Below are 13164 nucleotides of genomic sequence, written 5' to 3'. Positions count from 1 at the left end.
TTGACTAACAGAAATTTAACTTTTGAGATGTTTAAACAAGAAAGGTATTTGATGCCTGACGCAACACAAAATATTTTCAATCTGACTTAAATGATTTCAAACCATGTAATCAAGTACTCGCACAGAAAGTTCATTTTCATCAGGTTTTACAGGAATTTGTTAATTTTAATGCAATTAGCAGCTGGTGGTTAGAACGCTCGACTCGCGGGTTCCAATTCTCTTCAACAAACATGCTCGCCGTTTTAGCCATAAGGGCGTTATAATGTTTCGATGAATTCTACTATTCGTTGGTAGAAAAAAGTAGCCCAAGAACCGTCGGAGGGTGATGTTAATTATCTGTCCTCCGTCTTGTGTATCACTGCTAACTTGGAGAGCTGGCGCAGTTAGCCCTCGTGTAGCTTTGCGCAAAATTAAAATCAAACCAAACCAAGCATTTTGGAGTTGCAGGTGGTAGAGAAACAAACCTAAGTGAACTGACATGAAATGACCAGACGTATAATATTTTTTTGTATGCATCATCTCTTTGATTGATACTAACTAGGAGGAACGGGAACCTTGCAGGCTTCAATATTCCTCGATTTAACATAGTTCTCACAATATCTATATACATATACATCTTTACATTTACACCTGCTAATTTACATTATGTATCTGAAAGAACTGGACAACGTGCAGAAAGATTTTATAGAAAATAGAAAACATAGGAAACATGGTGGACCACACTCGATATAAAAAAGATGTTTCATCAAGACTGGACCTCCTGCGGTTTTGTTATTTATTTTCAATCGTGCAAGAGAACAACGTTAATACACAAAGGAAGAAGGTAACACGTGCACACACACACGCACACAGATATGTAGACCTTATTTTATATGAACAATATATTTGTTAAAACTCTACCGCTGCTTTAGATAAGCGAGTATGTTCACGATTTTCCAGTAAAGGACAACATGGGTTGACATTAATTAACACCGCACTTTGTAGCAGGTTTAACTGTCTCAGGAAACTCGAACATATTTTGCCATTCCTTAAAATACATCTTTACTGTTATGCCTTACAAAGAAGTATACACGAATAATGTCCCCCTCTGGGACAGCGGCAAGTCTAGGGACTTACAACGATAAAATCAGGGGCTCGATTCCCCTTGGTGGACACAGCATATAGCTCGATGTGGTTTTGCAATAAGAAAATACACACACACATATAGGAATAAGAATAATAACTCATGAGTGAAAATACCGCCACGTACTAACATGAAAGTGTTTAGCAGAAAATTATAAAGAAAAAATTCGTCTAGTACAACGAGATTTTGTAAAACGATTGTAATATTACCCTTTCAAAATATTAACGATAATTATATTATATTTACGAAGTTTTTATTTTATTTCCAGAGCGTTTTTTTAACAGGTAACTTTTTGGCTAATGTTTTTTTTATTAAGATACAAACAAAACAATACAACTGAAAATAAAAACAAGTGTAGTACCAAAGCACTTAGGTGAAAAAGAAAATACTGTAAGGCAAAGAACTGCAAAGTTATAATTAGAATAACCGTGAGAGAGACTAAATCTATACATTAAAAATTGTAACGTAAACAGTCATAAAAAACCTTACATCTAGAATGAGAAGCAGGATTTTAGTTGTGACAGTTTAACCACGTTCGATCAGTATTTTACAATTCCAACGGCTGTATTCTAAACTGGAGAACGTTTCCAGAGGTTTAGATATAAACTGTGCAACGTAAACTCGGAAGTAGCAGTACTTGTTTGGAACGGCAAGAACAACTTCCAATAATGTAGGTAGAAAGTGTTGGATGGCCCGACATGGCCAAGCGTGCTAAGGCGTTCCACTCGAAATCCGTGGGTTCGAATCCCGATCGTACCAAACATGCTCGCCCTCCCAGCCGTGGGGGCGTTATAATGTGACAGCTAATCCCACTATTCGTTGGTAAAAGAGTAGCCCAAGGTTGGCGGTGGGTGATGATGACTAGCTGCCTTCCTTCTAGTCTTACACTGTTAAGTTAGGGACGGCTAGCGCAGATAGCCTTCGAGTAGCTTTACGCGAAATTCAAAACAAACAAACAAATCAAAGTGTTGGTTAACAGCCTTGTAGAGCAATATAACTTAATTGGTAAAAGTATATCTTACCAACGACTTCTGTGACGGAAGATCGAACAGAAACCCGAGTGATTTATTTACTTTATATATAACTTTCAAAACAACTGATGTTGCGCCATGGGAATTCTGTACTGCTACTAAAAACATTAATAATACTTAAGGGTTACGATAAAGAAAAGTAGATGCTTCTAAAGCATTGGGTAAGTTTTTAAATGTTTCAATGATAAATTTGTTTGTTTTTAAATTTCGCGTAAAGCTACAAGAGGGTTATCTGCGTTAGTCATCCCTAATTTGTCAGTTTAAGACCATCCCTTGCCAACTCGTAGGCTACTCTTTTACGAAGAATAGTGGGATTGACCGAACATTATAACGCCCCCACAGTTGAAAGAGCGAGCACGTTCGTTGCGATGAGGAATCGAACCCGCGACCTTTGGATTAGAAGTCGAGCGCCCTAACCATCTGACCATGCCGGGCCTTTAGTGATGAACTGCCAATTTATTTTGTAGTGAGGTACATTAAGAACAAATAAATTATGATTAGAAACAAGAATTAATTGTATAGAAACGTTTGTTATAAGAATTCTAACACTCTTAAGCGTGTTTTATTTATTGGAAACTATTTTAACAAAACTGTCATTGTTTTACCTTATTGGCAAAAATTATAACACGTGGAGATTTAATTGGGTCCATGGGGTATACATACAAATTTTTGGTTTTGCATTTTACAGTTTTTATGGGCGTTTATTACTACTACCCCCTTCCCTCGTTGAAATTCACTAATCGTGGGGAAAAAAATCGTGTACTTAAGTATTTGGAAAGTGTGATGTTTCATTAGGGGAGGGGGGTGAGACGAGGGGAAATTGTTGAGCAATTATTTAAAATTTGCTATGTTATTGGATATTGTGCGGTCTAAGCCCTTATCACAAACACTTGTTTAACAGTGAATTATCCATGATGAGGAAAGGTATGACCATAATATTAAAGTAACGGCTAAGTTAACTCTGACTTGTTCATGCAAATTAGGCTATATTTTAATAAAACTTTCCATTAGTGCAACGCAGGCTTATTAAATATTTCGTCGCATTTAAAGGGGCTTGCTTTACTCGATGTTTTGCATGTGTGATGCACGTTTGCCCAGGCGAGCAAAAAATATGCTTGTAGTATATTGCAATTTACTTTATAATAAAAAGTTATATATATATATATATAGAGAGAGAGCTACATACGTTTCAGAATTTAAAACTGTTACATAAGGATTGCATGGTTAATTACCCCATCTCTTTGAGCGCTGTTTTTTTTTAACCTTCGTTTTGATTTCAACTTCCCTTCACGTTGCGCTGCTCTATTAGAGACCCATGCATCAGGAACGTTCTTTCATTAAAACAAAATCAATTTCGCATACTGAATCTTGCTGTAGAAAGGCTATACGTGGATTATTAATATACTGTTCTCTTGAAAGAACAACAACTTTGACACAAAATATCGGTTATATTTTAATTTGCTCAAAGATAAATGCGAAGAACTTTCAACATTTATTCGTTAAGAAAAAAAAAGTCCTTTGAAACGCGAAGAAATGCTCCGAATTAGTGTCTTTTTCACATCTAACACAGTTCTATTTTATATTTGAATAAATTAGTTACAGCTGTTTTCTAACAAATTCTGTCGAAACATAAATATAAAAAAACAAAAAACTGACTAGGCCTACTCGGGATATATATGTGTGTGTGGGCGCTTGTAAAGCCGAAAAAATAATTTATTAAGTTGTTTTCTACTCAGATTATAATTTCGAGAATAAAAAAAAATAAATGAAATTACTTTGAGAGGAATAATATTCGAAAATAAAGAGACAACAATGAACAAATTAAAACTCCAAATAGTCAATAAGCTATAACAACGATGGTTTTAAGTTAACAAGACAAAATAGGGATATTCGTTTGTTTTATTCCTAACACCAAACAGTTGTTTCCAATTTGTGTGATTCTAGTCAGAACGTTCTGAACAAATGCTGCAGTGTGCGTAATTCTTTTTATTTTGAGACTAAAATATTCGATTAGTTTTAATTGATGAGAACATCAGTTTTAACATCAAATTGTACTGTCTTAACAGAAGGTTTGTTCTTCGTTGAGAAGTTAGAACTCAGTTACGCCTGGTGGACACAGCTCAATCTGGCTTGACTTTTAAACAAACAAACAAATAGAGGTTTGAACTTTTGAACATTTTATTTGTTTCTAGCATCGTTAAAAGTCTTAACAAATGTTTCAGTTTGATAATTCCTAGTCAACTCTAACTTATATTTACACCATTTTATGTCAGCGGACTTATAACTCTAGAAATCGGGTTTTGATATTCTTGGTGGGCAGAACACGAATAGAATAGCTCATTATGTAGCTTTGTGTTTAACTTCAAAACAAACAAACTTTTCCTTTCTCAACATGTGAAATTCTAGTAATTTGTAAGCTCTTTGTTTCCCGCTGATACAGAGGTAAGTCTACGGATTTACAACGCTAAAATCAGGGTTTCGATTCCCCTAGATGGTCTCAACAGATAACTTGATGTGGCTTTGCTATACGAAAACATACCCGCACACACATCCTAACCTATTTAAAACTTAAACAAATGTTTCAGTATGTGTAATATTAATCATTTCTAGCATAAAATCAACTTAACAAAGCTGTAGTTATATATATGTACACATAATATTTCAAATGGTATGCACCGAACTATAATAAAGTCATTTAACTAAACCATCACAGAACTTGTGTTGTCTACAAATGAGTTAATGATGTATTTTTGTGCGTATTATTGATCTGTTTTATAATGACAAAACATTATACCCTAACATATACATAGGATACATTGCGGCAGTAAATATGAATCTGGCATATATATATATTTTGTTCTCAAAGACCACATAAGATAAACCTATGTAAGAATAATTCACCAGATAATGCAAAGTTAATTGGATAGCAAAATTGTGTTTCTTCTATCGATAGCTTTTGAAGCTTAGCGAGCTAAGTACCAATAATCCACACGTTGAATAATATTCACTTTTTTTTTTTAATAATAAGAAAACCAATAACTAATAGAATATCTATAGGAATGAAATTAATTGAGAGTTATTGGTTTTTGTCCGTTTTTTTTTTAAATATTCCCTTTCCAACAAGTTGAAAACGAGTTAAATATTTATTTCTTAAGTCTCATATGGCGTATTATATCTTCAACTTCCCTCAAAACCCTCAGATTACGAGTCGAACGCCTTAACCCATTTGGCCATGCCTGGCCTTTAAAATAAGTTTCTGGTACGTAGGTAGATTTCTGCTTTCGTTGATCAAGTTCGAGTTCCTTTCGCGCCTGTTTTCTCAGATATTTATTTAAAAAAATACAGTCGAACAACGAAAAATATTTTTAACCTACACATAGATACACATTCTATAAAACATCTGCTAAATGTTTTGATTTTCTTTCTACGCTGAGATAGAACGCAACTAGACTTTTATTTGTTTCTCGACAAGGATTTTTCTGACCTATTTTAATTATGCGTATTAATTTTTCGAATTTGCAACTGTATTTTAAAATATTAATTTGCTTAAACAATTTTTATAAGTGTTTAGGTTCAGCATAAAATACTGAGATCAAATTGTTAAGGATTTCAAAAGTTTCAGGAAATACATTGAAAGAAACGTCTATAAACTAATAAATAAATCGCGCTACAGAAAACACATTTTAAACAACTTATTATCAACACAATTAAAGAAATATTTGTAGTTAATCATTAATCATACAAATAAAAATCATCTTTTAAGCGAAATAAAATCAACTACATATTAGGCCCAGCATGACCACGTGGGTTGAGGCGTTCGACTCGTAACCAGAGGATCGAGGGTTCGAATCCTCTCGAATCCCCATCGCACCAAACATGCGCGCCCTTTCAACCGTGACGGCGTTATAACGTGATGGTCAATCCCACTATTCGTTGATAAAAGAGTAGCCCAAGACTTGGCTGTGGGTGGTAATGACTAGCTACCTTCCCTCTAGTCTTACACTGCTAAATTAGGGACGGCTAGCACAGATAGCCATCGTGTAGCTTTGAGCGAAATTCAAAAACAAACAAACGATCCATTTGATACATTTGTCTACAGAGACATCTTTTCCCATTAATGGTATTGATGTTAAACATTTTTGCAATTGCTGTACATGTTTCTTTCATTGCTTCTTTGATATAATATTCCCCCCTATATTCAACAAATTGTACTTGCAGTTTGTTCCAACAATGTTTCATTAAGACCATTTTCGTGTTATCGAATATATTGTTTTCCTTATTTCTATTATTAAAGAGATGATCCCTTTCATAGTTGTTTTTCAATGACGTCATTTATTAATACGTATTATTATTGTTGGTGCCGATATATCTCTGCAATGAGATAACTTATATTTTCCTGCATTAAGGTGGTAATTTCAACATTCGTATTTCTTGCATCAATAAGTTTTCTTTAATCATCCTTCGATTGAAATGTTTCTTTTTATTATTGTCTCTGATGAGCTCAGAATATTTTCTTCAGTATAAATAATTATCCGCGTTTTTTTTTTATAAGCGCTTCTGCTTGATCTGCTCTTTCAAAAATACACTTCTTTTTACAAATGTGTAGTTTTTTTTTTTTAATTTTGCGCAAAGCTACTCGAGGGCTATCTGAGCTAGCCGTCCTTAAGTTAGCAGTGTAAGACTACAAGGAAGGCAGCTAGTCATTACCACCCACAGCCAAGTCTTGGGCTACTCTTTTACCGGCGAATAGAGGGATTGACCGTCACGTTATAACGCCGTCACGGTTGAAAGGGCGCGCATGTTTGATGCGACGGGGATTTGAACCCTCAACCAGATTACGAGTCGAACGCCTTAACATGCCTAGCCTGTATCAAATGGAACATAACATGTAAAATGTTTGTATAAAAACATTAGAAATTATCAAAACTGATTGTCAAGAGAACTGTTGGAAGCAAATACGGAAAAGCTATTTCAAAGTGAATATTTTCTGATATAGTATTGCAAAAATAAGTGGCTAAAATTATAGAATACTTTATAATTTATTCAGAGAAATTAAAAATAATTTTAACCGAAAGTGATTAACGCAACCAGTGAGCAAGTGTGATTTTGTATGTTGGTATCATATAAATTTGTATATTGGTAACAAGTCCTGCCATGAAGGTTTTGAATGTGTATGTATTACTGTGTGTCAAGCATTCGTTATTTATATTTGGCTGGCTCGGTTATCACATTTTCATACGGCAACTGTAAACTGTCTGTCGGTGAACAGAGTCTATTCTGTCTGTCAGTGAACAGAGCCATTTCAATTCTAAGCTTTTGCCATAAAAGGTGGACAGAAAAAAAATCAAGAAATAGCGCAAATTTCTATTTTTTTAAATATATTTTTGGCTTCCTTCACCCAAAGTTGGCTGGCTCGAACTTTGTATGGAAACTGTTCGATGGTGTGTGTACATGGGCTATTTCGTTTCAAGATTTTTACCCGAGAAGAGAAATAAAAACCACCCTTAAGGAAAACACATTTCTATCTTTTTATAGACTTTTGATCCTTTTGATTTGAACAAAGTATTTAACACGTTAAATGCACCAGCTATTACCTTCCACAAAGCAAGGTAAACAGTTAAGATTTGATAAAGTAATTGGAAATTTGATAAGGAAATAAAGATAAAATGGAACGCTGTATAACATTGCTATTTATACAGATTTCGCTTCCTTAACTCTTACTTCTAGCTAGTAAAACCAAACAGTGGCACAGCGTCATGTATCCTGGACTTATACTGCTAGAAACCGAGTTTCAAAACTCGAAGTGGGCAAAACACATCTTGTGTGGTTTTGTGCTTAACTACAAGCAAAGAAACAGAGAGTAAATATAATATTATAAAATGGAAATATATTCGTGGAGCCCGCCGGTAGCTCATCACAAGGTTTCAGGCTTAAATATTGGGTTTCGATACCTGTGTGGTGTACAGATAAAAACTGGGAGTTTTAAGTCGTAGACAATTTATAGTTGCTTATTTCTTTTTGCGAGAGGTTCGATTCCCCTCGTTGGACACCACAGATAGCTCGATATGACTTTGCCATAAGAAAACACGCTCTCGCATTTCTACTTTAAGATAGTATCTAAATATTAAAGGTAAATACCTCCCCACAACTGGTTGCAGATAGCGAGAGGTAGAAAGAGGTGAAACGTTATGGGTTCAAGCACTCAACTCCTAATTCTTAACTTATTTTCCTTAGTTGTTGGTTAGTTTGACATCGGCATCTGGATCTTGTCTGATAGATAGAATATCCCTAACTCGTTTGAGTCCTATGGCCACAGATGTGATCACTTATGAGTTTAATGACGAACACAAGGAAAGGTAATAGATATATTAATTTTGATTTTGAATCTCTCTGTGACGTGTTTTTGACATATATATATATGTATGGATATATTGTAGTATGTATTTTGATACTTCAAAGTCGTTTATACGCTTAATAAGTAAAAAGCTCTCACACTAATACTGTCTCTTCTGAAACTTATTTCGGTCAGTATTCCACTCAGAAAATTTTAAAAAGAAACTACTTTATTTCTTTCATATTTATTAACAAGGCGCTAACTTTTCCGATTAAGTTGAGTAACTCTCCAGGCAGATGGTGCTATCAAATCATCGTTAGATGCTATTGCAGGTTGACAACGACCATTGGTTGATGACGTAATAATGAACGTGACAGCTGCCTTTTGAAGCTCATCTATCATCGACATAGTCAAACTGTCATTACTTGTTACCAAAACTAATAATGGAGTGCTTCCCGCCGTGGGTTGTGTGTATCAGCATGTCACTGAGGGAGGTCCACAGTTTGTGCTTTTTCATTACCTTCCACTGTAACTGATTGGAACGGTAATGTAAGGAAGATTAGTGTGGAAGTTTGATAGTCTTTATACACAGAGATTTTATTATATATGTGTACATGTTCTATTTGTTGACATTCGTTACTAAGATCGTTTCTGTACCTCTATAGATTTTACTCAGTGATGTGGAGGTCATTTTACTCAGTATAAACTCAATATAATGTATTTACTTCACTAGTTAAGGTAAAACGAAAGCAACGCAATGACACCACTTTGTTTCCCTGCTAATTAAATTCATAAAAATAGTTGATTGGATAGAAAACACTTAAAACGTTTACTGCGCATATTTAAGGAAGTCTTCGTAAGAATAAATCGATGATTGAGTTATATACGTTTAGAAAAGGCCTTAATATGCAAATTAACAATGGTTCATTGAAAAGTTTATTTGTCTTACCATTCCTTCTTATCTAAGATAAATTTACTAGTGATTTTTAGAACAATATTTAGACTGCTAAACTTTTTAGGGTTAAGTTACAACAATATTTAGACTGCTAAACGTTTTTAGGGTTAAGTTACAACAATATATAGACTGCTAAACTTTTTTAGGGTTAAGAACAATGTATCATCTGCAAAAGTACCAAACGTTCTAGATGCAACTTTAGTTATGTTGAATTTGCCACCAGATGGCCAAAATCACGAGTAAGAAAACATGCATATTTATTATGCGACAACAAATCTCGTAGAAAAGATCAAGCCATGTGAGACTGTGACATAGTAATATAGTAACTTATCTGCATGTTATATGATGTCTGAATACAATTTTAAGAGACGTCTACGTATCAAAGAAGAATTGTTGTTTCGTGAATGAAATAAATGGAACGATTTCATCAGTTGTGTTAGTTAATAATCTAATTGAATCATTTAATAAACGATTCTTAAGCACAAAGCTACACAAAGGGTTATCTGGGCTCTGCCCACCACTGGCATCGAAACCTGGTTTCTAGTAGAAGTGGGCAGACATTCGGCTGTGCCACTGGAAAGCTAAATAAATATGTCAAACAAGAGCTTCGAATTGATCGTAAAGCACAAGTTCCAAATAGTTCTATAGTTATTATTGTAAAACTAGAATAACCTACAACATAGTTAGCATGTTTTAATACATGAAATAATCCACAAATACGTTTTTTATTATAGATAATTAACTTTAAAAATGATATAGTGCCGTTACAATTTCTTCAGACGGTTTGTATAATGCTCTTGTTTTAATGTTCAAAGGCAAAAAAACAACAAAACATTCCAAATTACCGAAAGAAATCTTATAACATTTTTGTTAGTGTTTTGGGATGGAATAATTATACAGATACCAAAATGCCTAAAAAAGATTTGTTTTTGAATTTTGCGCAAAGTTACACGAGGGCTATCTGTGCTAACCGTCCCTAATTTAGCAGTGTAAGACCAGAGGGAGGCTGGCATGGCCTAGCGCGTAAGGCGTGCGACTCGTAATCCGAGGGTCGCGGGTTCGCGCCCGCATCGCGCCAAACATGCTCGCCCTCCCAGCCGTGGGGGCGTTATAATGTTACGGTTAATCCCACTATTCGTTGGTAAAAGAGTAGCCCAAGAGTTGGCGGTGGGTGGTGATGACTAGCTGCCTTCCCTCTAGTCTTACACTGCTAAATTCGGGACGGCTAGCACAGATAGCCCTTGAGTAGCTTTGTGCGAAATTCCAAAACAAACAAACAAACAAACAGACTAGAGAGAAGGCAGCTAGTCATTACCAACCCCCCGTCAACCCTTGATAACGAAACCAAATGTTTTTTTTTTTAAGTTTTTTGAGTATATGTATACATAAAGAATAAGTATAAAATGTCAAAGTTCATGTCAGGTCAGTCGTCCATAGTAGTAAGAGACAAAATTCTAGGAAAACACAAAACATCTTAAAGTGTGTCACGAGTTACATTCTGTAATGAATGGATAGAATTCCTTTATGAATAAGCGATGCTTCATATCAAATCCCTTAATCTCGTTTGCAGGCAATGATCATTCTGTTGATTCAATTTCAGACAGTTGTTATCACAAGAGATGCTTATAACGATTACAATCAAGAAGTATCATTTTTTCATATATACATTATACGTTCTCTTTCTATAACATACACAAGCTAGTTTAAGTCCATGAATGTTTCAACATGATGTTCCCCAGCGGGTCAGAGGTAACTGTTTGGGCTTACAACGCAATAATCCGAGATTCAGTTCCCTACAGTGCGCAAAGTGCATGAAGCCCATTGTTTAACTTTGCGCTAAAAACAAATCACATTTTCGCAAATTGTTTGTTTGTTTGTTTTGAATTTTCGCGTAAAGCTACACGAGGGCTAACCACGCTCGCCGTTCCTAATTTAGTAGTGTAAGACTAGAGGGAAAGCAGTTAGTCATCACCACCAACCGCCAACTCTTTGGCTACTCTTTCACCAACCAATAATGAGATTAACCCGTCACATTATAACGCCCCCACAGCTGAAAGGGCGAGCATGTTGGATGTGACGGATATTTGAACCCGCGACTCTCAGAATACGAGTCAAGTGCATTAACCACCTGGCCATGTCGGGTGCTTTGGGAATTGTTTTGTTCTATTAATACCTAGCATTAATAGAAAAACATTAATAAATTGTCAAATATATTTCTGTCTACTTTAAAACTCTCGAGTACTAACTAAATAAAATTACTTTAGTTAGTTTTTTCAAAGCTAAATTTTGTGTTTGGGGGCACAAAACTTACTGAATTTACATGATGCGTTAATTGTTTACTTTATGTAGTTTAAATAAACCATGTGTTACAATTAACTACTTTTCTTAACTGAGTAAAAAATTGTTATAATTCCAGTGCATGTCTGTCCCCACGCTGGAACAGCGGTAAGTCTACGGATTTACAACGCTAAAAACAGGGGACTCGATCCCCCTTGGTGGACTCAGCAGATAGCCCGATGTGGATTTGCTATAAGAAAACACCCACAATGCCTTTTTAAATTTTTATTTTCTTTAGTTCAATCTTTAACTCCAGTAAAACTATCTTAGAATTACTACACTTTTCTATTTTCACTAGCTTAGATCATTCCTGGTTTCTCATTTATTTTCTTAGTTTTAGTTATTTGAAATATAGTCCGCTCCAGATGCTGGTCAAACTTTCAGATGATAAGATAGATCAGATATAGAAATTTTACGTATTTTTTATACTTTTGACTTATTTTGTATTTATGTTTGAGTTTAGTCGTCTTTCATTTTGATTCACTTATGTATTTATTTACATAAATAGGTTTTTGATAGACGGTTTAGTGTAACACATACACTTTGTAATGACCGAATGGATCGAAATATACCAAACAAATTAACAGATATTAACTAGACATTATTGTAATGATGCAACTTAACAATTTCGCAAGTGTTAGGAAGGCATTAGTTTATCTAACAAAGATACAAACTCTACAATTTTGGAATAAACAAACGCTATTCTAAAAACATTAATTGTTTATACAAGGTGGGTTTGATATGATTATTTCAAATTAAGCACAAAGCTACACAAAGCACACAATTGTTCAAAACACAATAAACCAATACATGAAACACTGAATAAGAACGTTTCCCATTTTCCTTTTTGGGAAGGAGTGGTTATGTACAATGGTTGATATGAAGTTTGTCACCATAAAATAAGACCGGAATCGTTTGTTTCGAAGTGTAAATAAAAATGTGCTAAACAAGTTGGGAAGATAACTTGTTTAATTTTTTTCACTTAAATCATAAGGTGGTGTTTTTTTTAAACCACTGTTTTATAAAGCTCAGTAAAAGTACTTTCAGTTAAATACCTCATGAATGTTTAAGCGTGGTGTTATTTTTCAAATGTCTCGGTTCTGAACAGCACAACTATGGAACGTAAAGGATTTAAATAAAAATGCAAAATAAATAATGAAAATATTTTTACAACAAATATTAAATTTAAATAGTTATTTTTGTTTTTGTACCATTTTTTCAAAATCTTATAAGAAGAGTTTGAATACAGAGTAAATGGTTGAAAGTCAATTTTCGTTCGTTGTAGTCAACCAGTGTTATTTGTGTCGTCTTACAAGTATAGACATCCTAATACGCCATGATGGGTGACAGTTTTATAACTATTATCGATTTCTAGTGCCTTTAA

Source organism: Tachypleus tridentatus, chromosome 1 (genome assembly GCF_004210375.1).
Source record: "Tachypleus tridentatus isolate NWPU-2018 chromosome 1, ASM421037v1, whole genome shotgun sequence".
Classification (NCBI taxonomy): domain Eukaryota; kingdom Metazoa; phylum Arthropoda; class Merostomata; order Xiphosura; family Limulidae; genus Tachypleus; species Tachypleus tridentatus.
This window is presented reverse-complemented; position numbering follows the sequence as displayed.